The 27,803-nt window shown below is 40.8% G+C and overlaps 1 protein-coding gene across 6 annotated transcripts in view; it reads left to right on the top strand.

Annotated features, from left to right (window-relative positions):
* Positions 1–27,803, top strand: part of SLC16A7 (solute carrier family 16 member 7) — a 150,519-nt gene that overhangs the window by 85,245 nt on the left and 37,471 nt on the right. The window contains exon 2 of one of the 6 annotated variants that reach the window (XM_059726047.1): positions 21,109–21,315. The exons of the other annotated variants lie outside the window; for them this stretch is intronic. The gene's annotated coding sequence lies outside the window, so the exon portion shown is untranslated. The remainder of the gene's footprint in view (positions 1–21,108; positions 21,316–27,803) is intronic. 6 annotated transcript variants of the gene reach the window in all.

Consider the following 27,803-nt stretch of genomic DNA (forward strand, 5'->3'; position numbering starts at 1 on the left):
CCCAGCCTTTTCCCCTGGCCACTAAGTATTTGCATTTGCGTTTTTATTAGTCCCTCAGTGGAGCTGTTTCACTTGTAAGCAATATTTAAATAGCCATTGAAAGAGAGAGTGTGAATTTCTGTCTAGCCTGGTGATTAGAACATTCACCTGAGCAATGAGACACCTGCATTCTAGGTCCTACACTACTGAATGTTTAATTATTTATACAAATTTGAACAGTGTCAACAGGAGAGACTGGGAGCAGCCAATTGGAAAATAGGCTGTTGTCAGACGGTGAGGACTTTACTTGAGAAATGAGCTATGCAGATCCAGCTCCTCACAGAATTGAGGATCTTTCACATTCTGAGTGCTTTAACCACTGGGCAGTGAATAAAAGAATGGCACCACCAAAATTCAGGGAATCCAATTTCCAATTGCTTTCTTTTTACTTAAAACTATTTGATATAGTTGATCTAAATTCACAGATAGTCTTGGGATGACAGCATTTTTCAAAATGTTTAATATTCATTGAACTATAACCCAGCTTTTCTCTTGGCTTCTACTCACTCTAATGAGAATTGAGCTTAGGTCCTCTTGGGAATTCTAATATCATATATTAGTTGGTTAAGCCTAAATTTAGAAAGTTATTAAGGTAGTGACATAGCTATGGGATTAGCTGTACATCTATTGCCTGTTTGACTTTCCTTTCAACTGTTAGACCTTTTGCTCTTACGTGTCTCAGGTGGAATCTTATGATTATTCCACTCTTAAACTGAAAAACAGTACTGCATTATCATAGGAGACCAAGTCCTTGATACCCTGCAGGCACCTGTCTTTCCTTGCTTTGGGGATAAAATTACTAGTGCATGAATGAAATTCCCAGACAACCATATTTTTGGCTTTCCTTAGCGAAATCAGTGCTGTTAGGGTTAGAAGAAGTCAAAATCAAAGCACCACTTAGGAGGCACCTAATTAGGCGCTATGATGTCTGACTTTTAGGCTCCTGGCTAACAGAATAGAATCCAAAATCTCAAGGTAAGCACCTAGCCCACTATATCAGAAGTAGGCATCTGAGATGAGTGACCCAAAAGACACATATTGTGAGCAAACAGGTGCCTAAACTCTGGAGAGGTTTTAGTATTTCTGTGTCAGAGCTACAATGAAGACACCTCTGTCTATTTGGATTCCTCTCCTGTATGTGCTCCTGTTCTTTATGAAAAACAGAATAAACTTCAGTCATTATAAAAATGCAATCAGGAGGAAGGGCAACCTGCTTTTTATACAATAGTCTAGTAGTGGAAACAGTTACCTTGAAAGTGGGACACATGGGTTCAGAATGTTCCTTAGGTTGAGAGGAACACTGGGCTCAGCTGGGGAAGCCGCTGAACAGCATTCAGCAGCAGGAAGACAAGTGAGAGCTGACACAACCGCACTTTTCCCCCTGGCTGCTTCACCAGTGGCCACTGCTGCAGCCCTACCTAACTGTCCGCTGGCCCCTGGTGTGTGTCCCAGGCTGGAGTCAGAGCTGGACACAGCTAAGGATTATTGAAGATATTTCCTTCTGTCACAAGTGCCACCTGTATAAAAATATAATATAGAAACATCAGGTTTTATAAACTTCACATGACCTCTTTCATTTTGACCAGTAAGTTTCTATCCTTATACTAATCTCAAACCATTTTTTATTCTTACCAGTGTCAGTGGATACTTTTGTTACCTATATCAATGTCCAATAAGATTTTGATTCTCGCTATGCTATTGCCATAAAAATAGGTGTGGTTCAGAGTCAGGCAGATTTCTGATGTCAGCATCAATCATTTAAAGGAGGTTAAAAGGAGATGCAGGAATCCTGGAAAAAATTTCCATAGTTCAGCAACAGTGTAAGATTGGGGTACCAGGCCTATCTTTTTTTACCACTACCTCAGAGCCCCCTGCTATGTTGAAGGGCAGTGGTAGGGCAGGAAATGAAGTGGCAATGTTGGTTTGTACTGCTGAACACTCAGCTGGGGAGGCTCTTGTACTGGCACCCTGACTGTGAAGAATCTGGGAGGTGTAAAGGTGTTTCAAAGCTAATTTTGCTTTCCTCCTGCATAAGCTGTACCTTCTGTGTAGAGCCTCCTAGGAGCACAGAGTCTGTTTTAAATTGCCCCTTTGATCACAGCAACAATGTTTAGGGAGAGTTTCTCCTGAAACATTAATGAAGTTTTTAATCTCTGATCAACATTTAATTTACACCATCAATTTCATAATCCCAAAATGTATCCCTTTATTATTATTAGCTAATTATAGCTATTCAGCAGTGTGAGTGCTCAATTATGATATGAACAAATACAAATAATTTAATGATAATGCTTATTTTAGGTAGTCTTTTTTGGCTAAAAGAGTAACACTGTCCTAATTTTATCCATACATCAAAATGAAAGGTTACAGAATTGTTGTAATGTACACTGACCTTTACATCACTAAATATTGTTAGCAAAGAAAACTCTGCACAAGTATTGTGATATCTTTCCATGGAAATACAGTTTTAAAATGATAGCAATGGGCAACCTTTCCTACCATAAATATGCTTTGAACCCACAGCTGTTTTATACCCGCTTCCTAAAAATAGGTCATTTATTGGGAGTTTATGAAATAATGATTAGAAAAACATTTTAGAAGGAAATCATTTTATCATTCTACTACCTGAACATAGCTATGTTTAATTTCTCAGCAGTTGATATATTGTGATGTGAAATAAGATGACAACTATAAGATACAAGGTACATTGCTTAATATAAAGTGCAGTAGGTACGTCTAAAATATTACTGGTCCAGTGTGTTCATCATTCTGCTAATTAAGGTAACCTGAAAAGCATCTAAGATCTGTCATACTCATTACAATTTAGCATTCAACCTATTAATCATTGCATTGGGGTCATTGAGTAAGCTGGAATCTATGGAGAGGCTCTTTGCTTTAGAGGCTGCAGCCTCTTGCAGTAATTAGCTGGCATCTGTGTCTCAGTAACAAGGTATTAACTTACCTTTCAATGTCTGCAAAAAAGAACTAATAAAAGGAGCTAAAAGAATGTTAATTATGTTTATCACTTACTTCATACTTAGAATAAATGGCATTAAATTATAGCAGGCCATCTGGCAATCCATATGGTCTCCTGGAGTCCTGGTTAATTCCAGCAAATAGGTCAAGCACCATGTTCACCCCATTAGGAAAGCACTAAGTAGAGGTGGCAAGTCTGATAAATCAATATGAAATCCTTCCCCCCAACTCCTCTTCAATCTGGTAGAATACTCATACTTTTAAAAGGGATTTCATATTATATTCCTTGTTATTTTTTGTATTTGCTTGTTAAAGATTATTAAGTTGCTAATTCTGCTGTCTGATCATAGTATATAAGTGTTGGGTAGTCAGTGGCAGTGAGAGCTCTGTATATTGTTCAGCCTATGCTCTCTGTTCTTACTTAGAAGAATCATCATCTCTGGAGAAGAGCAGTAGTTCAGTATCCATGGAAACTCATTCTTCTGCCTCTCCTGAGCAGAAACTGTCAAATGTATTAAATTAAGGGTGATGGTTTTGTGATGGACTCCTACTCAAGGGACTGCTACTGAGACCACCAACTTTATTTTACTCCAGGCCAAGACATAGGCTGTTCTTGGGCTTATACATTAGTGGTTACAGTGTTTTTTGTATACACATACACACATATGCACACATAGGCAATTGTATATGTGTGTGCATGTGTGCATGTGTATCTATCTTTATGTCATAACCTCACTTTAGTTCTGTACGACTCCTCAGAATGTTTCCTCCTTAAACGTAGTCCACTTCCTAATAAAATCAATGGAAAGATTCCTACTGACTGCAGCAGAAGTTTGATATCGCTGCTAGTTTGAGAGCTGTTTGATATACAGCTTAGTCCCATGTGGCAGTGCAGTTAGTGAGACACATCTTATTTTCTGTGTTTCCCTGGGAAATAACAGTTGTTTTGCCTGATAGACTCCACCCTTTGTCCTACTATTTTTCCAGAGTAATTTCAGTGGTTACACAATAATGACTCTATAGGTTTGATGCTAGATTCAGAGACAACAAACTAACACTGTAGTTTGTAGTTATGCTGTAGTTAAATCCTAAAATGTGCTAAGTGCCCTCAGTTCTTATCACTTCAGTGTTTACTTCAGTACAAGTTGGAGGATCAACATCTTCCAAGACAGAACCTGGGAGTTGCTACCCTTTACCCAGAGAATTAGACATTTCAGTGCTTAAATTAACTGATTTATTTTTGCGGGGGGGGGGGGGGGGGGGTTATCATTTTAAAAGCACTTTGAGATCCTCTTAATGAGAGGTGCTTAATAAAGTAATATTCATTAATGATTGTATATCTGATATGCTTTTCAAATGTAAAAAAGATTACACTAGCTCTTTGTTTCTGTCTCTTTCTATGTATTTTTACATAGCACCTACTTTTAAAGGTCTGATGTCACAATTCAAAAGTAATCTACAGACAAGTTCTCAGAGTGTCTTTGTCAAATATTAATTAGAAAAATAACATTTTGTATGGTATGTTCAAAATATTTGTGATTTTATCTCTGTGGGTGTTTCAGTGATATTGCTGTGAAGATGAAATGGCATGCACTATGGAAATGACAGTTGCGAAATCCATTTAACACAAACAACAGATGGCTGCTTTTTTTTTTTTTTTTTTTTAACTTTTGCACAAGAACTAGGCTTGTGCAATTTTTTTTGTTGAACCTGAAAATTCCCACCACCCCTCACGGACTTTAAAAAGACTGGCATATAAAATGGAGTGGACATGAATAAGGTGATTGAGAAACTTTTCTGAATTGACCTATGTCCCATGTTGTCAGGGACAAACCTTTATTCTCCATCAGAATATGCAGAGCATTGAATTTTAATAACCTCATTTAAAGTGTCCTTGAAAACAGAACTTATCAACTTTCCAAATGCCTCATGGGCATGAGGGAATACTTCACATTTAGTTTAAAATATATGTAAAACATCTTTGTCAAGTTAATTTGAGACTTGCAGATAAAGGAAAAGAAGTCATAATGCGGTGATACAAGAAAAGAGCATTCTGAGTCTTGCTAACAAACTGAGATAAATACAAGAAAAGAAATTTCAGGAATAACAAAAACATGAATTTACAGTAGCTTAAATTTAAAGAGTTGCATAGTAAAGAAACCTTAGAAAACCAGCAGAGGGTATTACCGTCTCTTCTTCCTAATGCATTTCCAAGATATTAAAGGCTAAATTCCATTTCACCTTTATGAATCTTTCTGGTTCATAAGCAGCCACCTAACTGCAGTTTTTGGTGCGCATGTACAGTTTAGATTCCACATAACTATTCTTGCCTGATGTTTAAGTAAGCGGACACATTTATAGCTCTGGGTACAGCTTTCCAACTATTTATTCCTACAGTTTAGTGGAAAGGGCACATGTCCAGAGAAGGAGGCCCAGGCTTTAGACCTTTGTCATCCAAAGGTGTCTGACCCTAAATGTTGTGTGGCCCAGAAGAGGGCTCTGACCACTAGACAACCTGGTTAAGTAAATGCCTTTTAAAGCTGACTCTGAGTAGTTGGAAGAGGAAGAAATATGAGCCCAGGAGGAGAAAAAACTAGAGGGAGGGTGACTTAGTGAGATGAATGTTGCCTAGAAAGACAGGGAGCCCTGAGTTTTGACTCTTGTCCATGTCCCCCAGTGAGGCGGAAACTATTCCACTGCTGTCTATCCATTTTAGCCCATAATATTAAATACAGAATGTAATGTACCAACTTGAAGAGCAGGGCTGGAAGGCATTCTGTGCCATGGCTTAGTGGTTACCAAGCAGTAAATAGAGGTTAAAGTGTCCTCTGGACAAGGGTTAACTGTTGGAATTGAGTTCGCTCCCTGGGGCAGTTCCTTATGTACTAGTCTATATATTGGCATTGACTTACACATGCGGAAAAAACTGTTTTTATTCCCCTGAAATAGAACCTGAAAATGTAGGTCCGACATATACAGGACCAACTTATAATCAAAATAATATGGTAGATAATGCATAATTCATTCTTTTCCAACAGACCCCTATAATGGAAATCCAAACCCATACACAATAAAGAACAATATGGTGCTTATTACACAATGTGTTTTCAGGTCAAACATTACAGCCTCACCCAGACAAGCGTGGCCATGTGGTATGTGGCCCTGCAGACACATCTGTGGTGTCACATGCCACACATTCAGCTGTTTTCTGCTCTGCAAGCAGTGTGGGTTGTTTGGGTTTTTTTTTTTACCCCTGGATATGCAGGGGTAAAAAAATACCATGCAAAAAAAAAAACGGAGCAGCATATGCACAGATAGTGCACACCACTCAAAACCAGAGCCTGGCCAGCTGGAGCTACAGTCCAGTTGCTGGCCAGGCTCCGGGTAGCAGGATCGCCACTGCTGCAGCCCCAGGAGGCTCCCAGGACCCTAGGTGAGACTGCTAGTGCCAGCCCAGTGCTGGCCCCAGCCTCCCCTACCCTACCTGGGGTAACTTGCCACACATCAGAGGGCGCGTAGCACAGGCATACCCTGGGGACAACTAGCGGTGGCACAAGGTGTGGGGATGTGGGGGGGACAACTAGTGGTGGGGAACCAAATGTTCACGCTCATGTATGGTATGAACATGGACATGGTATGAATTAATGAAAGCATTTAAAACCCATGTATACGACATGGATTATTTTAATTGTTATTAAGAAAAGCTACTATGTCCCTTAAACAAGTTTACTTGCCTTTATCTTTTTTATTTTGTTTTGTTAGTTCAGCCAGAGCATGGTGCTTACCAGCTCACCACCTTCTCTTGCTGAGGTTAAAAAAAACAGTGCTGCCACAATGGATTATAAACTGGACACATTTACCCATACCTATGTTAGCTGAGCACTTATGGTAGCAAAACAGCAAATATCAGCAACCTTTTTTTATCTAAAACTTAAGTTCTTTTTCTCCATTCCTCTTTTCAGTAATTCAGTCAGTGAAAAATAATAAAACATAAATCACCATAAAGTACAGTTAGAGATCTGTTAAAGATAAATATCAAGGGACAAACTGTCCTCTTTGATACGTGAGTTCAACTTATAAAGGTTTGATGTAAGACTGCTTATTTTGTCTATATTAATAATATTGGCTCAGTTCCATGAAGTTTGCCATATCAGTGGATCATGCAATGATTATATTTTTGATACATGTGTCACGGACACAAGAGACTGAAAAACAATGGTGTAACACTACTGGAAATCATGAGATATTTACGCAGATATTGAAAAAATATTGTTGGGAAGGAAAAGACTATCTAGTCATGCTGCGTATGCCATTGTATTAGTATTTCCACAGTAAATGAAATAATAAACGTAACACTTCACAAAGAACCTATTGTAAAATTTAACAGTCCATTGTTTTGGACATGTAAGAAATATCCATGTGTTTATTTTTGAAGAGTATATTCCAGGAGAACAGAGTTGAACTGAGACCCAGTTGTAAGGTGTTTCAAAGTTAGAGTCAAATGGCTACTATTTTTTAGAAGACTTCTACTGTAGTTCCTAAAGTTTTATGACTGCAGTTGCTATGGTAGTGAAGAGAGCACGAGCTTATTAGTGAGAGAGGGGTACTAAAAGAACTTCAAACTCAACCAGTCAGACAGCATTGAAGATGCTTTTGGAGCAATTATAACAATTAATGTAATTAATTAACTGGTTTATATGCCCTGTGCAGAGATTACATGCAATATATGATACAAATTCTTTCTCAATCCAGTCAAATCCTTCTCTTGTGTCATTCATGTTTTGCCAGTGCTAAGCTTCTCTGGACCAAATGGTCAGTTAGAGCTACTTCAGAAAAAAAAACCTTGCTTCTTTGTTTTCTCCCCCAAATTTAAAACAAATAATAGGAAAGTTGACCAATCTGTTTTCCTTTCTCTATAAGTTTTGGAGAGCTATTCCTGGTCAAAAGCACTGAAGCATTTGTACTACTGATTTGCATTAAATTCATTCAGATGATGAACTATGCTAGCTTTGACAAGAAAATCTAACTATGTGATTAAACTAGAAGACTTTGCAAAAAAAAAAAAAAAAAATGTTGGTATCTTCACTTAATTCAAACACTCCTTATAACACTTTCCTCTTGATAACTTGTGTGCATATTGTGCTCTTCTCCCATTTCTCTACATAAAACTTTGAGGTATTTATTATTCAGTGCATTAGTATTTATAAAATTTGTATTTTAACTGTTCTCGTCAAGTGTCTGCTGTTGTTATTTGTGTGACTGTGACAACCAGAGACCTCACATGAGATCAGGGCTCAGTTGTGCTAGGTGTTGTTCACTAAGGCTATGTACATTCAAAAAGCCTGAGGTAGAATCAATCTAAGTTAGAGGGTTTTCTGTAAGCAGCGTAGTTTAGATCAGTAGTGAACAGGACACATGTTTGCCCTTTGGAGAAAGAGGGGTGGGGCACAAACCTCAGACTGGATTCCACCATTTTTAAACCAGTCTGTGTGTGCCAAACTTCTCTTCTGTTATGGGTATAAACCATTTTTGTTTGCTAAATTTCTGTTGTGTTACAGGTATAGACCGATTTCCAATCACTTATACTGGTAAAAGTGTAATATCTGTACCTGGCCTATAAGACAGTTCCTTCTCTAGAGACCTTGCAATCTCAGTCCATAAAACAGATAAGAAATAGTAGAAAGAAAATATTATGCTCATTTTACTGTTTAAGACCTGGGAGATAGAGGGCACATCTACACATGCATTAATGTACCATAATTACAGGTTCTAACTACAGTACCTGTAATAACAATGGGTACTAAATGCGTCGGAATCAGCACTACTGCACAGTAGCGCTGGAGCGCATATTTTAAGTGATGCTAATGCACAGTAGACTAATTCTACTGTGCATTAGTATGGCTTTCACTGTGTTGCACTAATGTGCAATAGAATTAGTCTACTGCGCTTTTAGAGTCACATCTAGACACACCCAGAGAGACTAAGGGACAGATCCCCTTTAGTGGAAATTTAGGAGCCTATATAAGAATAAAGGACCTAAATACCTTTGTGGATTTGGGCCTAAATAGTTTATCCAAAAGGCCACAGGATGTCTTTACCAAAATCAGAAAGCCTAAATCTCTTAAATCCCAAGGCCTACAGTATAAATGTTTTCGATGTCAGGAGCATGAAGAATGACATCGAATTGCCAGCATAAAGCTCTATTGTGGCTCCAGTCATGCAAAACTCTTTTTTTTAATGGTATAAACAAAATGAGGTGTGTTACTATAAGCACTATGTTATCAGTGCCAGCTGAATCTATGCCAGCAGTATTTTACTGGTGTTGCATATAGTTATATTGGCAAACTTTTCTGGTGGTACCTTGTCTTTTGTCCCTTATCTCAGTAGTTCCAAACATTTTTTATACTGTGGACCAGCACAGGAGCAGAACGGAGCGCATGTAGCTGACTGTCTCCCTCCCTCCCTCCGAGGGCTGCCCCACTGTCCAGCTTTAACCCTGCATTTGAGTGCCAGCAGATGGGGTCCAAGTGGGGTCTTGTGCCACAACCTGGCATCCAACCCTTTGCAGCCCAGTACCAGGTCACGGCCCAGTGGTTGGGAACCTCTGCCTTATCTAATGCACAATCCTACTTTGCTCACTGTAAACTTCTGCAAACTTTTTTTTTTTTTTTAATAGAAAGAACTTCTTGGTACAGTGAGTCCATTCCATGCTGCTGCTACCAGTTGCAAATTATGCCATGAAGTTTCTCCATCATTCCCACAGCTTTATCACTTATGATTTACCTGTGATGCTACTTTTCATGCCATCCCAACGTCTTGGAATTCCATAAAGTTATCCATTGACTTAAAAATCCTGGCAAATTGTTTATGAAGAAGTTATTCATAGAGTAGCAGTTCTTCACAAATATAATTTATTTTAATATAATTTCCACAGAGCATGTCACCTATTAAAAATAGCACAAGTGGACATAGCAGTTGATTCATTCAGATTAATTGCCAGGTTTACACTATATAGTACTTGTTTTATTGACTGAAGCTTGAAATCTATGGACCTGTCATCACATCTGCTTACTGTGTGATTTGAAGACATTTCTGTTTATATGCAGCAAATTTCCCAAATATTTCCTTAATAAACTCAGTATCAGTTGGCAGTGCCAGTGCTTTTGATGGTCAGAGACACATTTTATAGTTCTATTAGTTGTTTTCTTTGTCTTTCCAGAAACGGAAAGGAACTGGATGAGATTTTTTTTCTTCCCTTACAAGATTTTTAATTACCGTGGAAATACTTGTATAGCTTGGACTTTATCTTCCCCTTGTTTCTTTTATGAGGGGCAGATTGTGCAAAGTCTTTAACGTTAGGGAAGGCACTGTACCATTGCACTATCTGCATAAGGTGAAAACTCTATTGTAGTCTCTGTACTCATGGAAATACATGGATCATTCCCTGTTTTTCCTTTTCAAGGCCCCTTTGTAACAGCCTCAGGACAGTATTGGCACAGTTACGGCACATGATGAAGTGATCAAGCCGGAATTTTCCTTAAGACAGAATTCCTTCCTGAGCAACACCAATAACTATTTTGCTCTGTAGTGTTCCTGCTGCTGAGCTATTCATAAATGGCACAATTAATCCTTGCTATCACATTTTTCTGATGCAAATACCTGAGGTTAAGCACCTACATCCATAGTTACACATCTTATTAAAATGGTGATACTTTCCAAAAGCTTTACATTCATTCATAAATTGCTGGTTACTTGGAAGGGTGCTAGAGAATCCCTCTACAAAAACTAGTGAAGTCCAAAAGTGATGGAAATACTGCAACTGCTATATTGAAACTTTTGATTGAGTAACATAAAATTTGAAGGGCATTAGTGAGCAAGAATGATGCCACTTATGAGAATAAGGTTCTACTGAGAAAAATGAGAGAGGTAAAAAGAGAAAATCAAACAAGGGAGCTATTTTCACTCATGCTGATGAATTATACTTTTTTGCCAGAAATTTTATGCTGATATTCAGGTAAGGCAATATAGCTGTCTGGGACTGAATCCAGTATATGGCCCTCACACTGAGCTTACTATATCCCTAATTCCAGAAACAGATAGGCATGTGCTTAATTAAATACATAAGTAATTCCATTGACTTAAAATTATGATGGGTTACTCATATGATTAAAGTCAGCCATGTGCATTTTTTTTTCAGAATTAAGGCCTTGCATCCATTTTACACCAGTATAACTTTGTTGACTTCAATGAGTAGAGAGTTAGTTAGCTGTTAGTTTGAAGTGTTGAAGAAGGCAGGGTAGGGTATCAGCTTAAAGATTAACTGGTTCAGAGAAACCTCAGCTTTTATAAGAAATAGGCCAGCATCTAGTAAAGTAGGTTGTTGCCCACAAAAGCTTATGCCTCTCTGAACCCATTAGTCCCTAAGGTGCTACCCTGCTCTAACTTCTCCATTGAGTCCAGTGAAAGATAAAGAATGCTGGGCCCCTTCCTCTATTAGGGAATGGACATGCAAATAAGTTACCACAAGGTAAATGAGAAATGGCATTTATGTTCCATCAGCTCCTCCATGTTAAATGCCTACCTGTACACTCTTATGATATAGTACATGAAAGCAGTATGAAGTTAACTTACCTGTCTTTCATTGAGAGGCAGCAACTGCAAGTTAGCTTTCTTTAGAGGCAATATAAGCATGTGCATACAGGTGGTTACAACAATGTAGGTGATGTATTGTAGATTGCTGTCCTTGTAGAATTTCTTTGCGAACTCCTTCAACACTCTTGAGAATCCCTTCTCATGTAATTTAATCCCACTATTAAATTACAAGTCATTACATTAAAATTTATATTATATTGATATAAATATTTATATGCATACATATATTGTATGTGGGTATGCACAGACATATATATACACACTGTGTGTGCATATACATGTGTGTTTGTGAATATATATATATATATGCATGTGTGTGTATATATATATATGTGAATGTTTGTGTGTATGTGTTTGTGTATATATACACATACATAAAATCTCCCCTCTCCAAAATAAAATATAAATAAATTAAAAAAGAGGATTGATAAGTAACATTTATTTTATTTCAGCAAAGATGGAATAGACCTTTGATTTAGATAACCATTTGCTCGAGCTCTCTGATATAGGACTAAATCACTGCTGAACTTACCTCTGCATTTTATTTTGCTTTCACTGATTCAGGGCTTACATCTTGAAAATTAATTATTTTTAAGTCCAAAAAGTACTCAAAAAGTTTAAATATTCACATTATCTAATAGATTTGCTGGACATATTTTTTGCTTAGCATTACTGGGTGTGTCTACATATATATATGATCCAGGAGCAGTTTACTTGCGAGTAAACTGCTCATGGGTAAATGCTCCCGGGCAGGTGTCTACACATGCAGGGACTTGGGAGAAGATTTGCTGCTCATGGCAGCAATGTGCTGCCACCTCCGCTGACCCTACACTGCCCCCCTGCAGCATCCAGAGATAACTCTAGGCTCCCCCTGGGTGCTTTCCAGGGGCTGGCAGGGAGCACAGGACCAGGAGACCGCCATCTTCTGGCAGGGGTTGGGACATTGCTCCCTGCCCCTGGGGCTTGGCTGCTGCCAAGGCAGGCTCCGCCACTGGAGTCCAGATGGGGACAATGCCCCCCTGCCCTGGCAGCAGGGAGCTTCTGGTCCTGGCTCCCTGATAGGAGGCAGGGGACTTGGAAAGAGCTGCAGGGGAGAGGCAGGTCCCAGCCCTCTGCCCCTATCTGCCAGTGGGGCAGCTAGCAGCGAGCTAGCCGGGAATGCTGCCAAAGAATCCCCGCCCACTTGGAGGCTTGCTGCTAGCTGATCCACCAGCAGATTGGGGCAGAGGGCTGGGACCTGCCCCTCCCCTGCAGCACCTTTCAAGCCCCATGTCTCAATTGCCCAATTGGGGCATGGGGCTGAGAATTGCCCCTGACCAGGACAGTTCCCAGCCCCTGCTCCATGATTGCACAGAGGAGGCTGGAGAGCCTATTCCTGCCCAGCTCTGTTATTGTGGAGTTGGATGGGTAACAGTTTGGAGAGCCTGTTTCATGCTTAGCTCCACATCTGTTCCCCACCCAGCTCCACAATCAAACAACCAGGCAGGGAACAGGCTCTCCAGCCCCCACCAGCTGGGAGCTTCCAGCCCCAGCTCTGCAAGTGGGGAGTGCGGGCTGGGAGATCCTTCCCTCCCAGCTCCGTGTTTGCAGGACCGGTGCCAGGAGATCCTTATCTTCCAGCCCAAGCTCCACGGTCACAGGGATCAGGCTGGGAGGTAAAGATCTCCCAGTGCCGGCTCCATGACTGTGGAGCTGGCACTGGGAGAGAAAGATCTCCCAGTCCCTGCTCCGCGATCATGATCTGCTGCCGGGGTAGGGGGATATAGTCCCCACCTGGTCTCCGGTGTCAGAGTCCACCCCAGCAGCAGACAGCTCCCAGGGCCAGGGAGAAATCTCATGCCACCTGCTGCCCGGCTGACCAGGAGCACATTTGCTCTCAGTCAAGCATTTTTGTGAATGCTCCTGTGCAGTAACTAATCACAAATAAATTTGCTACTTGCATTTGCAGGTAGCAAATTTTACTCGCGATAAGAGCAGTTTACTGTTCAGTAAGTGTGTGCACGTGTAGATGTGCATGCTTACTACACAGTAAAGTGTCTCATGTAGACATACCCACTGATCATAAAACCATTAATTATTATTAGTAGTAGTAGTATTATATTTACTTAGAATAAATATAGCAGTGGCATAATTCTTGTCTTAAAGTCTAGGAAAATGCAGGACATTTCTTTTAGAAAGAGACAATATATTGAAGGAGTTTTGTTAAATATGGACATCTCCTTGAATTTATTGGAAGCTTACTTCTCAGTATTATAGTTACGTACAGAAATGCTTACCTGATTAACTCTTGCCTAGAATACATGTAATTCTTGCATTGAAATCAGAGCTATTTAGCAAAATGCCTTGTGTATTTAGAATTGGAATCGGAGTATATTCTGCATGTTAGTTCTAAGTGATTGGTTCTCTCTTCTCTTATGTAGGTGTAAGTTTAAACAAACTATACAGTTGAACCCTGGTGCAATTTACAGTAGAATCAGGCTCATTGATTACGCTTGAATTTTTCTGGTCAAGAACTGAGGTGATACAGAAAGCTGGTGTGACAAAAATGGTTGGTAATAACCTGGAACTACAAGGGTTTAAAATAATTAGTATTAGAGCAGGTTGGAAGTAGGGCTTCCCTACCCCCATATAAATTAACATAATCAAAAAACTAAAAACTAGTTCTGATATGTAGACTGGACCCCCCTGGAAAACTCTCCACCATAATACAGTATAAGTATTCTCTTTTAACTGAGGTGTTTGGAATTGTATCATGGGAATCATGTAACACTGGCTATAAATGTTGTAGTCCAGCCAAGCAGTACTTCAGGTCATCATGCTCCTGAATGCCAGCTCTTTTAAGACAATGTGCCAAGATGTTGCGATGATGTGAAATGAAATTAGTTAGATTTGGAGACTTCAGAAATGTTTTGCTTAAAATGAAAATGTCAGAAATGTTTGGATATTTCTGAATTCAAATTGTTTACTTCCATTCTATGGAATATTTTGAAATTTCAACATTTTTATTAATTTGGAATGAAAAGAAATTTTGAAATGCCAGAACTATGCATGGGATCCTAATTACAGTTTTTACCTAGCTCTAAAAAAAAAATAGTTGAAAATTGTGAGGCTATTTATTGACTGAATAGGTTGTGTAACCCTAAAATAAAACATATTGTTTTATCTTTAGGGTTTTTATGTTAAATGTATTTATGAGTATAGAAACTGATTCCAAACTAATGCTATAAAATGGAAAATACAGATAAATTATTTTGAATAATGAAGCAATATATTCAGTAATTCAAATTGTTTAAAATGGTGCTTTTTAAGGGGAGCAGGAGATAAATCTTTTCAATGAATTCAGCAATTTGGTCAATTAACACAACATTTTTCTAAAACATATACAAATGTTGTTCCCATCTACATAAGTACCTTAGATTAAGAGATGATGCTATAGTAGATACCAGTGATTTCTCTTTTCTTTAGTACGTTGGCTATGCGTGGGACAGAGGGAATAAGGCTTCCATTGTATGTAGGCTGAAAAGTGGCAGCTCAGCTTTTTTTCTCTCATTACTGTGGCCTAATAAATTTAGACCTTAATCCTTGATCGTTCTAAGCAAGACTGGAGATGCTGCTGAAATATAACCCTCACTCATTCATGAACACTATACAAGCACTCAAGCTTGTGAATTTGCAGAGTAGGTGGCTCCTCATTCATGTACCCCAGGACCATGCTCAGATTCTCTCAATTCAGAACTTGAGTCTGACAGTCTGAGCCTGGTGCTGGGGTGCACGTTTTGGGCTCTGCAGACTTGTTTGCTTTTCAGATCTATGCATATGAGGAGTGGCCACAAGTGAAGGGAGTTTATTTCTCAGTGCCATGTCTGGTCTCTTGTAGGGCACAATGTAGACATATCTTATTTTTTCTATGTTCCGCTGCTCAGAGGATTTTTAACACTAGCTTAATTAAATACACTCCATTTGCAAGGTCTAACATTCTGAAATATGGGCTTCTTTTTTTTTTTTCTCTGAGAGAGAGAGTGAATGTCACACCATTTGTGCTTGCTGGTTAACAACACAGCAAAATACTTTACACTTAACAACCAGCATCTATAGATGCTGCAGATTCTCCACAGGCCACATTGAGAGGTGTGAACCATTGGCATTCTGATTTGGGATTTTTTAACACATGCTTTTCATGAATATAAATAATAATTATCCAAGTGCAGGTCAGAATAAAGAATTTCTATGACTAGCAATACAAAATGTGTGTGGGGTTAAAGAAAAAAAAGACTATAAATTTGTAATAAATAAATAAGGAATACTTTATCACTACTGATTACTATGAAAGTGGCATACTGTTTAAGTATGGATCACTCAGGTTACTGACCAGACATTCTTCAATGCAGCATGTTCTGTCTTGCTTGGGAAACACAGTTCTCCCTTCACAAAGAAAATCATTTCATTACTAGTAAACCTAAATAGTATTTTTATCACAAGCACACTTGTTAAATCCTTGCAAAAGGTAGTATATTTTACCGGATCATTTTAATATGTTCTGGCTGAGAAATATCAACATAACTCTTCAGATGAAAGGTGGTTCCAGTAATGCCTGATGTCTAGGCAGCATTTGTAATATAAACCATGAGAAGCCTGTGGTTTAATGGCCACTAATTTATGTTGAATTTATGATGCATGGGAACCATTAGAAGTAAGCCGCTTTACATTAGATCATGAAGAATAAGGTTTCTGCCAGTGATGGGTTGTTTTATTTCTTGATGTCACATAAAAAAATATGCCTGTTTCAAAAGCTGAACAAATTCTGCCATAAACTTCAGTAAGATGGTGCTAGATCACTGTTTTTTCCCCAGCAATATTCATGACAAGATTTTATCTTTTTTTTTCTTAATATTCAGAAGATCTTGAATATTGGGCCATATCTTCCACTGCATACAGTAGACTAGAATATGCCACTAGCTGTCATTGCCTTTCTGGTCCATGCAAAACTCAGATACTAAAACATCCTTGCCCATCTCTCTGACTATATTTTTCTTTCCCACTGCATCAATTTCAGGCTCTTTGAACTCACTTTTTTAACAGCTCTTATGTTCAATATTTAAACTTTTTATGAAAATATATTAATGAATGGAAACAGATTTTCTGCACAGACAAGAAAAGTCACAGTGACTTCAGCTGAATCTGCAGCATATGAACAATGAATAAAATTGGCCAATTCAGAGGAAAAAAATGCCGTGTGACCCAAGAAAACAAGCTCACAGCTGGAGCACACCCATGAAAAACTGCTCTGCTTTTTCCCCCCTTTGGCAGAAATCAAGAGAGTGTGTATATCTTTAAGAATACTCATAATGGCTTGCACAATTTCAAAGGACAATATTATATTTTAATGCAAACCTGATGCATGAACTTATTTCTGATGAGGATCTTGGAACAGCCTGAAAGTGCTTGCTCACTAAAGCACAAATGCCAAGCACATGTTTGGCTCTGCATGACTAGTCATTTATAAACAGATATGAAGTTCAGAGAACTGCTAGTCCTGAGCATTCAAAAATCATGAGATGTCTCCCTCCCCTCATAATGAAATTGGCTTTAAAATTATTAAATTAAAACGTATTAACAACAAAGTGGATGGTTTTTGAGTCTTAGATTTTGAAATAATAGGGATATACTCACCATGTTTCCTCTGTAACCATGATGACTAGAAATTATTATTTTTATTTTAGCTGATGGTCTTGCACAATCACTTAACTGCAAGATAAGTGGCTTTAAGGCAGGGCTAGGCAATGTTTTTTGGCCAGAGTGCTGAAAAAAACACAATGTCTACCTTAGAAGGTGCCGGAGTGCCAACATGCCAGAGCCCGGAGCAGATATTTGTAACTGCTTAGAGCCCGGGCTGGTGGTGGTGTGCCAAGCAAAATGGCCTTGCGTGCCATGCTCAGAACGCATGCCAGGGATTGCAGACCCCTGCTTTAAGGTGCACATGTGCACATGCACTTCATTGTGGGACAGATTTTCTCATAATGGGTAAATTGCCCTTGCCCACCTCCTTCCAGCTCTTCAGCCTGAGAGAGCTGGATGCTGCAGTCAGCACCGGTGCTACCCCAAACAGACTTAACTGGTGGCTTGGAGCAGCAGGGGCACATGTTGAGCAACACAAAGACTGGCAGCCAGAGTGTTGCTTGGACAGCCCAGCTTCTGTGTGTGCCAGCACACATGTGCATGTGCTGCACATGCGTTGTACCACTTCTTGCGCTTTTTTTGTTTTTGTTTTTTTGCTACTGGGAAATCCCAGGAGCACATTTGGGCCCTACACTGCAATTTTGCAGCAAAGAGGTTTGTGGTGCCACAAACCGTATGTGCCTGCACATCTGAATGCACCCACGATGTATAGTGAGTAAACTTGGGTGGATCATATATACATGATGTTCAGGATAAACTCCAGTAGGGAAAAATATTAAAGGAAATCAGGTATGGAAAATATTCCAACATACATGTCCAAATTTTGTTTACAGAATAAATGTGTTGTGTTTTGTATCTGTCCTCACTAGCTGTCCTCTTACAGGATGGGATGGTATTATCAGACCTCTTAATAGGGTGCATTAAGCTTAAACAGTATATAATAAGCTTGACAGGAAGAGGAACAGATGAATAGAGGAGAGAAGAGGAAAGAACAGGAAGATAAGAACAGTGTGTGGATGTGTGTGAGGGAGGAGTGAGAGTGTAGACTTTCTTAAATGTTTGATTCCTTAGAAGCTCAGGTTTCAGTAAAGGCTCCATGCTAGAGTTCAGGCTAGTGACACAAAACTATCCAAATTTTTTGCAAAAGGATTTGAAGGAGGAAGGTAAGATTATTTGGTAGAAAGAAAGAAACTGTTCTTAGTTACCTTTTTTCAAACATTTTTAAGCTGGAAAAAACCAGCTTAAAATATTATTGATACCACAGAGATCTCAGGAGAGAATGAGTCATATAGGGTCCTTAACAGTTACCTTGCTTCAAGTCTTGTTTGATCCGAAAGGAAAAATAATTAGTGTAACTTTTAAGTAACATCCCATTATTAAAGGGACTCCATCAATATGCACTGGTCACATTTTTAAGCTGTCTGAAAAAACAAAGATCCTCAGTCATCTGATATAGATTTTTTTGTTGTTTTTCTGCTTTTGTCAGTTTGCCCATTTTAAGTATTCACTAAGAAAAATGAAAGCACTCGTGCTGGCATGATTACATTAATATAACATTCTGCATTTGCACATATAAAATCTTGGGTGCTGAAAACAAGCACATATAATTTCTTCTGTTCCTATTGTAAAAGATGTTTCTAATCAACAGAGTGTAAATTCAAAGACAATGGACTAGATCTTCAGCTAATGGAAATTGGTCCAGCTTTGAGTTCAATAGATTTTGCTGATTTATATCTGATGAGGATCTAGGCTGGTATTTTGATCTTGCTAACACTGATTTTATTCTTTTGCAAAAACACACAGATGGAAACAAAAATGTAGGCATCAGTTCTCTATTCTAGTAGTTCAATTATGCCTTCCTCAGGCAGGTAAAATATAAAATAATCTATTTGAGAACATCTTTTAATCCACTATGAATCGGTTACATTTTTATTAGAGGATTTGAAATGGGAAACAGGGAAACATCAGTTGCTAGTTTGAACAATTGGCAGAATCTACAGCTCCTGAAAAGCTAACACTATAGTTGCCAAGCGTGCTGTTTAGATTTAAGAAGTGTATCACCATATGTACAATTTTATGCACCTCTCCAGTAATAATGAGGCAAACCTGTGATTCAGTTCTAACAGTTACAGTACTTGGGCATTCGTCTCTCAATACTAAACATGTCTGTGTTAGCCAATTCATCTCATACCCAAGTTTTGTTTTAAAATGGCTTCTTTTGCATGTCTTCATGCTATATAAAGGCTCTCATTTTCAACATATGGACAGCAATCTACAAACACTTTAGACCTTCACCCACTGTTCAGGTTTGGTAACCGTTTTTCTGGCACTCACTTCTGAATTCAGCATAGTAACTTAGAGCATGTTTACACCACGGTGGCCTCATATTGTGGCTGGGACTTTCCTGAGGGCACTGTACACATCCATTCTACCTTGTACATTTCAAACCTGAAAATGCACAAGTGAGGCTTCTCTGATGCATCCCTCTATGGCCACTCTTAAAATGTCAGTCTCTAGCATACTTGAGAGCAGCCACCATCACCCAAATCATAAAATGAGCATTAGAGCAGTTTTCTGGGAGATAGAGTTTGAACCTTCTTGTGGAAAGGTTGACCTAGGCTTCATGTCTCCCGCTTCCTTGACAAGTACTCTAATGAGTAAGCTATTATACAGAATATGAGCACTAACTTCCTTGTTTTTTGATTCACAACAGCTTTAGTTGATGTGCTTTGTACTGACCTCAGTGTGTGAGTTTGGCATTTATGAATCCTAATGAATCAGGCCTGTCTGGGAACTTCAGCAGCGTTTAGGTGATTCTGGGGGCATCTGCACATGCACTTTACTGCAGAGCTGACATTCACTCTGCACTAAAGTGTCACTGTCTACATTTGTGGTGCTATTAGACCAGAGTAAACTAATTAACTTAACTTTAGGATAGTACTTCCTGACACAAGTACTTTCCTATGGCAGAGTTATTTACTCCACCATAAAGTACATGTAGACGGTGCCTAGGGCTGGCTGGGACATGAGGGAGCTACAGTACGGGGGCTGCCTGTAGCACCCTCATGCCCCAGCTAGCACTTCCACAGCATGTTGAGCCAAGATGGAGCAGCTCCAGGCTGACAGGCTGACCCCCGATACCTGCTGCCTGCTGGGGGTGGGCAGGGTAAACGCTGAGCCTGGGAACAATAAACTCTGGTGTGAACTGTGCTGGAATGTATTCAGTCAAATTAATTGCATGCGTAGAAGCACCACTCTTCTAGCTCCACTCTCCATCAGAACAGACACAAGAGCTAGTTTCTTTACTGCTCAGACCAGGCCCATTTTGAGTATATGCAAAAAACTCTAAGTTTAGAAGCCTGGGGAACCTTTCAGTCTAAAATACAGGGGTTTAAGGGGTTTTGCAGGCACTGAAGTAGGGTTGATTTGGATCACATTTTATGAACTGGGCACCTACATTTCACTACTGTCCTACTTAAGTGCCAAATTTACAGGTTTGGATCTGGCCCTTACCCTCTAACATAGATTGGTAATTAGCAACTTTATGCTCTAGCACTGCTAATCATTAGTTAAAACATGGAATGGAAATTACCTTAAGTAAACACTTGTCCATTAGTGTTTGTTCCATATAGGTGTCAAATAGACAATTGCAGCAGGTTCAGCACTATGAAACCAAGGCCGCTAGAAGACATTTCTTCCTTCATGTAACAGGCAGTATCACCCAATGGAAACTCTCACAGTGTGTCATCTGCTTCACGTTCAAAGGGCAAGCTATCCAGAGTGGAAAAACGTGTCTTGGCAACTTGCTCTGGCAGCGTTTGCCAGCAAGAGGATCTGGAGAGCTGCTGACAGGGGATGTCATCCATATCTGCAGCAGTGCTGGGAATGAGAAGTCACCTGATCTCCGACTGAGTGAAGGAGCTGCCCCCTTCAGCCCTGGTACAGATCCAGGGAGTCCCATGTGAATAGCAGGTGGGTGAGCAGGAACAGTGAGGCTCAAACTTTCCAGATACCTCATGAGGTGCTTTTACGTATGTTCTCTGCAGGCAGGTTTATGAACAAATTCCCTCCTCCATCTCTCCCTGTGTCAGACAAGTAAAACACGGTCCCTTGAATGTTTGTGTATACTTTGAGTTTCACAAAAAGGTGCTTAATGGCTTCTTAAAGCAGCAGACTTGAAGTTTGGTTGAAGAAAGGAGAGGCAATGAACCATGATATCTTCTGCTACTATGCTTTGGGACAGCAAAGTCATAAAGGCTGCTGACAGATGTGAAAAAAGGAAAAAAAAGCTCTTTATCAGAAGAGGCAGTGCATTAGTTTGACCCAAGTCCACAGCACCTGTATAGATTGGGTGTGTCAGCAGGGATTTTTGTCACTTTTATCTAAAGCTGATTCAATCAGCTATTAGATGAAAGCACCAAAAAAAGTCCTGCTGAAGCACCCGATCTATACAGATGTTGGGTGAGCCAGGTCAAACTAATGCCGTGCCTCTTCTGGGCTTGCCCTGGGTTCAGCACAGGGGCATACAGAGTTCAAAGTAAAATGCGTTTTTGGGGGGTTTTTTGTTTTCATTTTTTACATCATGAGCAGCCTCTTGCCCCTTGCAGGAAGACAAGGGAGAGAGCACTCTACACGGGGATGCTGCAGGACCTGGCCAAACGCTATCAGCCTGTGTGACATGCCACATGTTCAAATCAAAACTTCATAGAAACTGACTACAGAAGTATTCTGCATATTTCATGCAATAACTTGTGGCTTATTGGCCATTTTTATTGTGTGATAATTACTTTGCCTGTATAGCATGTGTAAATTTATTTTGCAGTTAACCAGTTAATTGCATAATAGATTAAACACGTTTAATCATTATTTGAAATGTGGAGTGTAAATTACTTTAAGTAAATACTTGTCCATAACTGTTATGATAGAGGTATAAAATAGGTAAGTGTAGCAGGTTAGGCATGATGACATTGAGTTTGATAGTCCGGTAGTCAGTCCTACCTGCTGTGCCCTCCAGCTTCTTAGTCAACATCCTTTTTCCCTATCCCACTGCCAAACTTTCTGATATTAATAGGTATCATAATTTGGGAGGCTGCCCTCTGTCTTAATTGCTTTGCTCTGCCCTTCTTATCATAGGGCTGTCTGTCTGGCACAGTCAACACTCACCCTAGCAAACCTTAGCAACAACCAGGGGCTAGCTTCCCAGGTTTGCTTCTCTCCCTTGCTATTACGAGGCCTGACAAGGCCTACCTCAACTCAAGCACTCTGAGCACTAGCTACTCTTGTAGCTTTGTCGCAATTGCTCTTTCAAGCCAGCCTCTTACTTCCAGGTCCTGAAAAGACTAATTCTCAGTCTCAGGGCTTCTCATCCCAACTAGCCTACCCATGGTCATTACTTCCAATTAAGTCTTCAAGGCTCCCTGCTTTGAACCATTTCTCCTGAGGTCACTATGCCTAATCAAGTTCTTAAGACTTTCTGTGTTGAACCAGTCCCTCAGGGCTTACTTGCCCATCTTCTGTTCTTTTGGGGCTTCTGTCCTTAACATAGCCCTTGGGCTCAAGTGCCTACCATCAGTTACCCAAATTCAATCACCGTTCCTCAGGATACCTTACTATTTGTGGATCAGTCACTCTACAGCCTATCAGGGCCAGACTCCTGTTTCCAGCCCAATAACTGAGCTCATATAGCTCCCAGCTCTTCTTCTATTTATCTGATCTTTCCTTCACTCTGCTGGGCATAGAGGTTATTCATTAGTGTAATCAGTGGCCTGGAGCTTTGCACTGGGCAGCCTGCTTCTTTTGAAGCCTTACACGTCCTTCTGCTTCAGCTCTGTAGCTGTACAGTTCCTGCTTACAGCTCCCTCCACCAGCTAATTGCACACCTTTTATAGCTGTATAGTGCTGCCTCTTACCTATTAAATAACAGGGATTAGGGAAGCCTGTTACAGGAAGTGTTCTGTGCATTAAACAGAAATTGAGGTTTATTTTATATAGTTTTTTAAAACTATAGAGCCTAATTTACTGGCCATCCAGGGACATAAATAATGAGTGACATCCAGAACTGAGTTCATTTTGTTCCCTCCCCTTTGATTCAATAAATTGTACCACAAAGAATATTTATATACAACTCATACAATGACAACAGAGACATAATCCCCCATTTCCTTTTGCAAGGAAGATTATCTAGAGCATGCATATTAGGTTTCAGTCTTCTTCAGGTAGGAGGAAACAGATTACTCTCCACCTCTTTAAAAATGCATCTCATTGGACGCATCTACACATGAGTTTTACCGGGGAGCAGGCTAATTAGCTGTAAAGTGTCACTGTCTACACATAACAATATTAGGCCATAGTAACCTAATTAGTGCCTGCATAAGATAGTACTATCCCCAACTGTACTATCTTACATCAAGGTAATATACTGTGATTAAACTCACGTATGGACACTGACCACGGGTGTAATTTGCTCCGGATCAGCCCAGCCAGCCAGAGGCCAGATTCCTGCTTGCTGCCTAACCACACAGCTCCACACTTTCAGCACCCTCATGCCTCAGCAAGACCCTCTGCCACCTGGCACCACCACCCAGAGCCCAGGGCTGACCCCCATCTCCTCCCCCCCATGTACCTGCCAGCCCATGTAGATGTTGCACCCAGGGCACACATGTAGATGCTGCACCAAGGACTAGTTTAGTCCAGCTCAAATAGCTCTGGAATTTATTGCTTCATATCAGTTGCATGTGTAGACACACCCATTGTAGGCTACATATATTGAATTCACAAAGCATTTTCAAGTTGTGAGGATCAATAATTACTACCTTGGTTTGAATGACTTATATATGTCATTTGAATGTTTTATATTCATATAGGCAAAACTATTTGAACTATTTACAAATATTAACTATTAAAAAAGAGAGAGAAATGGAGGCAATCTTACCATTTTAGCTGGTTATCTGTAGGAGATGAGGACATAATCCCTTTTCTGTTGCTTATGGAACCCTTGATGCTTTGGCTTCATCTCTCTGGCCCCTTGCACATAGTTCTCTGGATGGTATTGTTACTCTGGTTCTGTCCCTGTAGTCTGGTGAATTTCAGTGTGTATTTAGTTGTGTTCATTTTTAAATATTTGACATGGGCAAGAGGACATTAGAAAGCACTCAGTATTTTTTGGCACAGGACTCAAGCTTTAAATGAGAGCTTTGCTTTGCAAGCCATTATGAGAAATCATTTTTTTCCCAGGACTTGCTCTATTTTTAAAATCATATTTAGATTTGTACTGTCCCTGTACATCCAACACTAGTGATGGGAGAAACACAATAACATGGGTGTGATACATACCTTAATTCTACAGGTACTTGTACTATGGCTTGGGCCCTACCAAATTCATGGCTGAAGTGGGCTGTACTACAGCTCCTTTAATCTTGCAGGTTCCCCTGCATGCCCCACCACCGCTGATTGGTGGAGGGGACCTACTTGTGGTTCATTCCTGATTGGCAGGGAAGCAAGAACCATGGTTTAAAATATGGTGTCATTTTGCCTTCTGCCGCTGATTTTTCAAGGGGCCCCAGTAGCCATGCTATTTGCTGTTGACTGGTGGGGAGGAAAAAATGGTGCCATGTTTAAAACCATGGTTTTCACTGCCCTGCCAATCAGGAGGAAACCACAAGTGGGGCCCCTCCACCAATCAGTGGTGGGGGACACGCCAGGGAATCTACAAGATTAAAGGAGCTGCAATGCAGCCCACTTTCGCTGTGAATTTGGTAGGGCCCTAAGTATGTGATATTAAGGGGCACCAGATATACAGTGTTGCATAGCTGGGATTGTTTGGTGCGGAATAGACCTAGACAATTACATTCCTGCCTCCTGCTGCTCCTGTGCATAAATGATCCAAGAAATCATTACATGTGCAAGTTGGGGGACCGTGTTATATTTGTTAAATTGTTCCTTTTGAGAGTCCTGCGTACAGAAGTGCTCATAGAAAGACAGCTCTTGGGGAATAAAACAGACAAGGAGAAAATTTAGGGCGTTAGAGCCCCATACACGTAACATTAACTTTGTAAATTAAGTAAATAGGATTCCTCATGGACATCAAATTAAGTGTTTGTAGGATCAATGCCTTAAAAAGAAATATGATAAATAAGAGCAGGATGAGGAAGGATACCAATAAATATGAGTGTGATGCACACATAAAAACTATGTAACTTTTGTTGTTCTTTGAAACTTCATGCTATCATCCGTAACAATGTACAAGAAATAATTTCTAATTTGAGTGGGATATAACTTTTTATATGGGAAAATAAATAAACAGTATTATGAAGTAAGGAATAAAAAAGGACTGTTGTAAGACCTTATATATGATGACCAATTTGTGGAAGACAAAGGCATTCAAGTGCCGAAATTGGGCACTTGTACACGTGATGAAATTGCCCTTTTAGTGGTTTAATTGGCCTTCCATAGCAGTATAATTGTGTCACACATTACACATAGAGCAGCATATTTCAATTTAATTTCATCTTGCTGTACATATGTGGTAGCGTATTGGGCTGTAAATGACTTTGTTATGTAGCAAACTAAAACACATCCTGATGTATTTTAGTTTGCTACCTAACAAATTACAACAATACATCCATCCCTGAGCCCTCCTCCCAGGCTTCCAGCACCCTGCGCACTGTCCCCGCCGCCTTCTCTGGCTGCCAACACAGTCAGCTTGCCCCTGAGACAGCTCAGGGAGGCAGTAGGAAGGCAGTTGGATGGGCTAGTGGCCGGAGAAGGTGGCGGGATGGTGCATGGGGCACCAGAAGTCTGGATGGGCTTATGGAAGCTTGAGATTGGCAGGCTTCCAGCACCTTGTGCACTGTCCCTGCCGCATTCTCTGGCCACCAGCACACTCAGCTGTCCTCGTGCCACCTTTCTGCACTGCCCCAGGGCAAGCCAGCCCATTCCTGGGCGGTCCCAGGTGGCAGGAAAGTGGCAGGATAGTGCACGGGTGCTGAAAGCTCAGCAGGGGGAGGGGGGCAGCGAGGGGCCTGCTTCTTTCTTTTTTCTAGCGGAGCCTGCCTGCTTCTCCTGCAGCTGGGAGTGGGGGAGGCAGTGAAAGCTGCCACAGGTGTCTTGAGTTGCAGTGGTCCGGTCCTTCCCTCCATGGTGGGAGCAGCCCATGGGGCCACCTGGGCAGGCTGCTAGTAGGCTGGGTGCTGCCCTTGCTCAGAGCCAGCACCCAGCCCACTAGCAGCCCACCTGGGCAGCACCGGGGAGCGCTACCACCACGGAGGGAAAGACCAGGGACCCCCACAGCTCAGGGGCCGCTTGGCCTGCCAGCAGCTGGCCACAGGCAGGCTCTGCGGGGAAAAAAAGGAAAGCAGTGATGGGCCCAATCCTTTTTCTTGTATTCTAATGGAGCCTGCCCATGGCCAGGGGGGCAAGCTGCCGGTAGCATCTGAGCTGTGGGGGACCCAGTCTTTCCCTCTGTGGTGGCAGCTGCTAATGGGCTGGGTGCTTGCTCTGAGCAGCTTCTGGCCGCCCCCAGGCTCTGCCATAAAAAAAAGAAAAAAGGATCGGGCCCCTCACCATTCCAGCGATGGAAGCCCCTAAATTGAAATGGTGGGTTTTTAATCATCACAATTGAAAAGTCACCATTTCAATATAGGGGCTTTTATCATTGTTTAGGCAAGGGGCCTGATTCTCTTTTTTTTTTTTTTTTTGGTGGGGGGGGAGGCTGAACCTGCTGATGAAAGAAATCCTTAGATATTAGGCTTGAATAAATACTGCAATTCAAACAAGAGAGGCAACATTTAGACTGGAATCCACAGCCAAGTACTCCACATCTGCTTATTTACTCCAGTGATCTGGATCAGCGTTATTCCAAAGATAGTTCTGCAGTATTCAAGTGAGATTTGAGTTTAGAGTTAAACCTTTCCCTCAGTTCAGATGTGGAATTTTGCTGGAGCCTGCTGCAAGGGACTGGAGCATAGGTAGTTTAGTCTAATGGTTGGGCTACTGAAGGATTATGGGGGCCAGGGCCTTGGTCAGTGTTCAGGAGCCACATTACCACATTTCCAGAGGGAACTCCAGGGACAGTCCGCACTACAGGCCAGAGTCATGATCCAAGGATCTGATGCCGAGTTATCAGATCAAAGGGACAGTCCACAAGATGGAAGTACAAAAGCAGAGCCAAACGGGCTTAGGAGCCAGGAAACAGATTCACAGGGAAATCCAAAGCCAAAGTCTGAAAACAAGCCAAAACCAGGGTCAGGAACTAGGACAACCAGAGTACAGGAACCAGTTCATACTGGGTCAGAATTGTTGGCTGGCCTGCAAGCTGCTGCCAGAGGTGGGAATAAAGAGGAGACTGAGCTCCCAGCAGCCAATCAGGAAGCCAGCTGCTTAAATAGCTGGGGCAGAGCTTCTCTGCCAGAGACCCAAGACAGGCATGGCTGCCTCCTAAGGTCCCCAACAGTACCAAGGAC

This window comes from Alligator mississippiensis, chromosome 4, assembly GCF_030867095.1.
Source record: "Alligator mississippiensis isolate rAllMis1 chromosome 4, rAllMis1, whole genome shotgun sequence".
Taxonomy (NCBI): domain Eukaryota; kingdom Metazoa; phylum Chordata; order Crocodylia; family Alligatoridae; genus Alligator; species Alligator mississippiensis.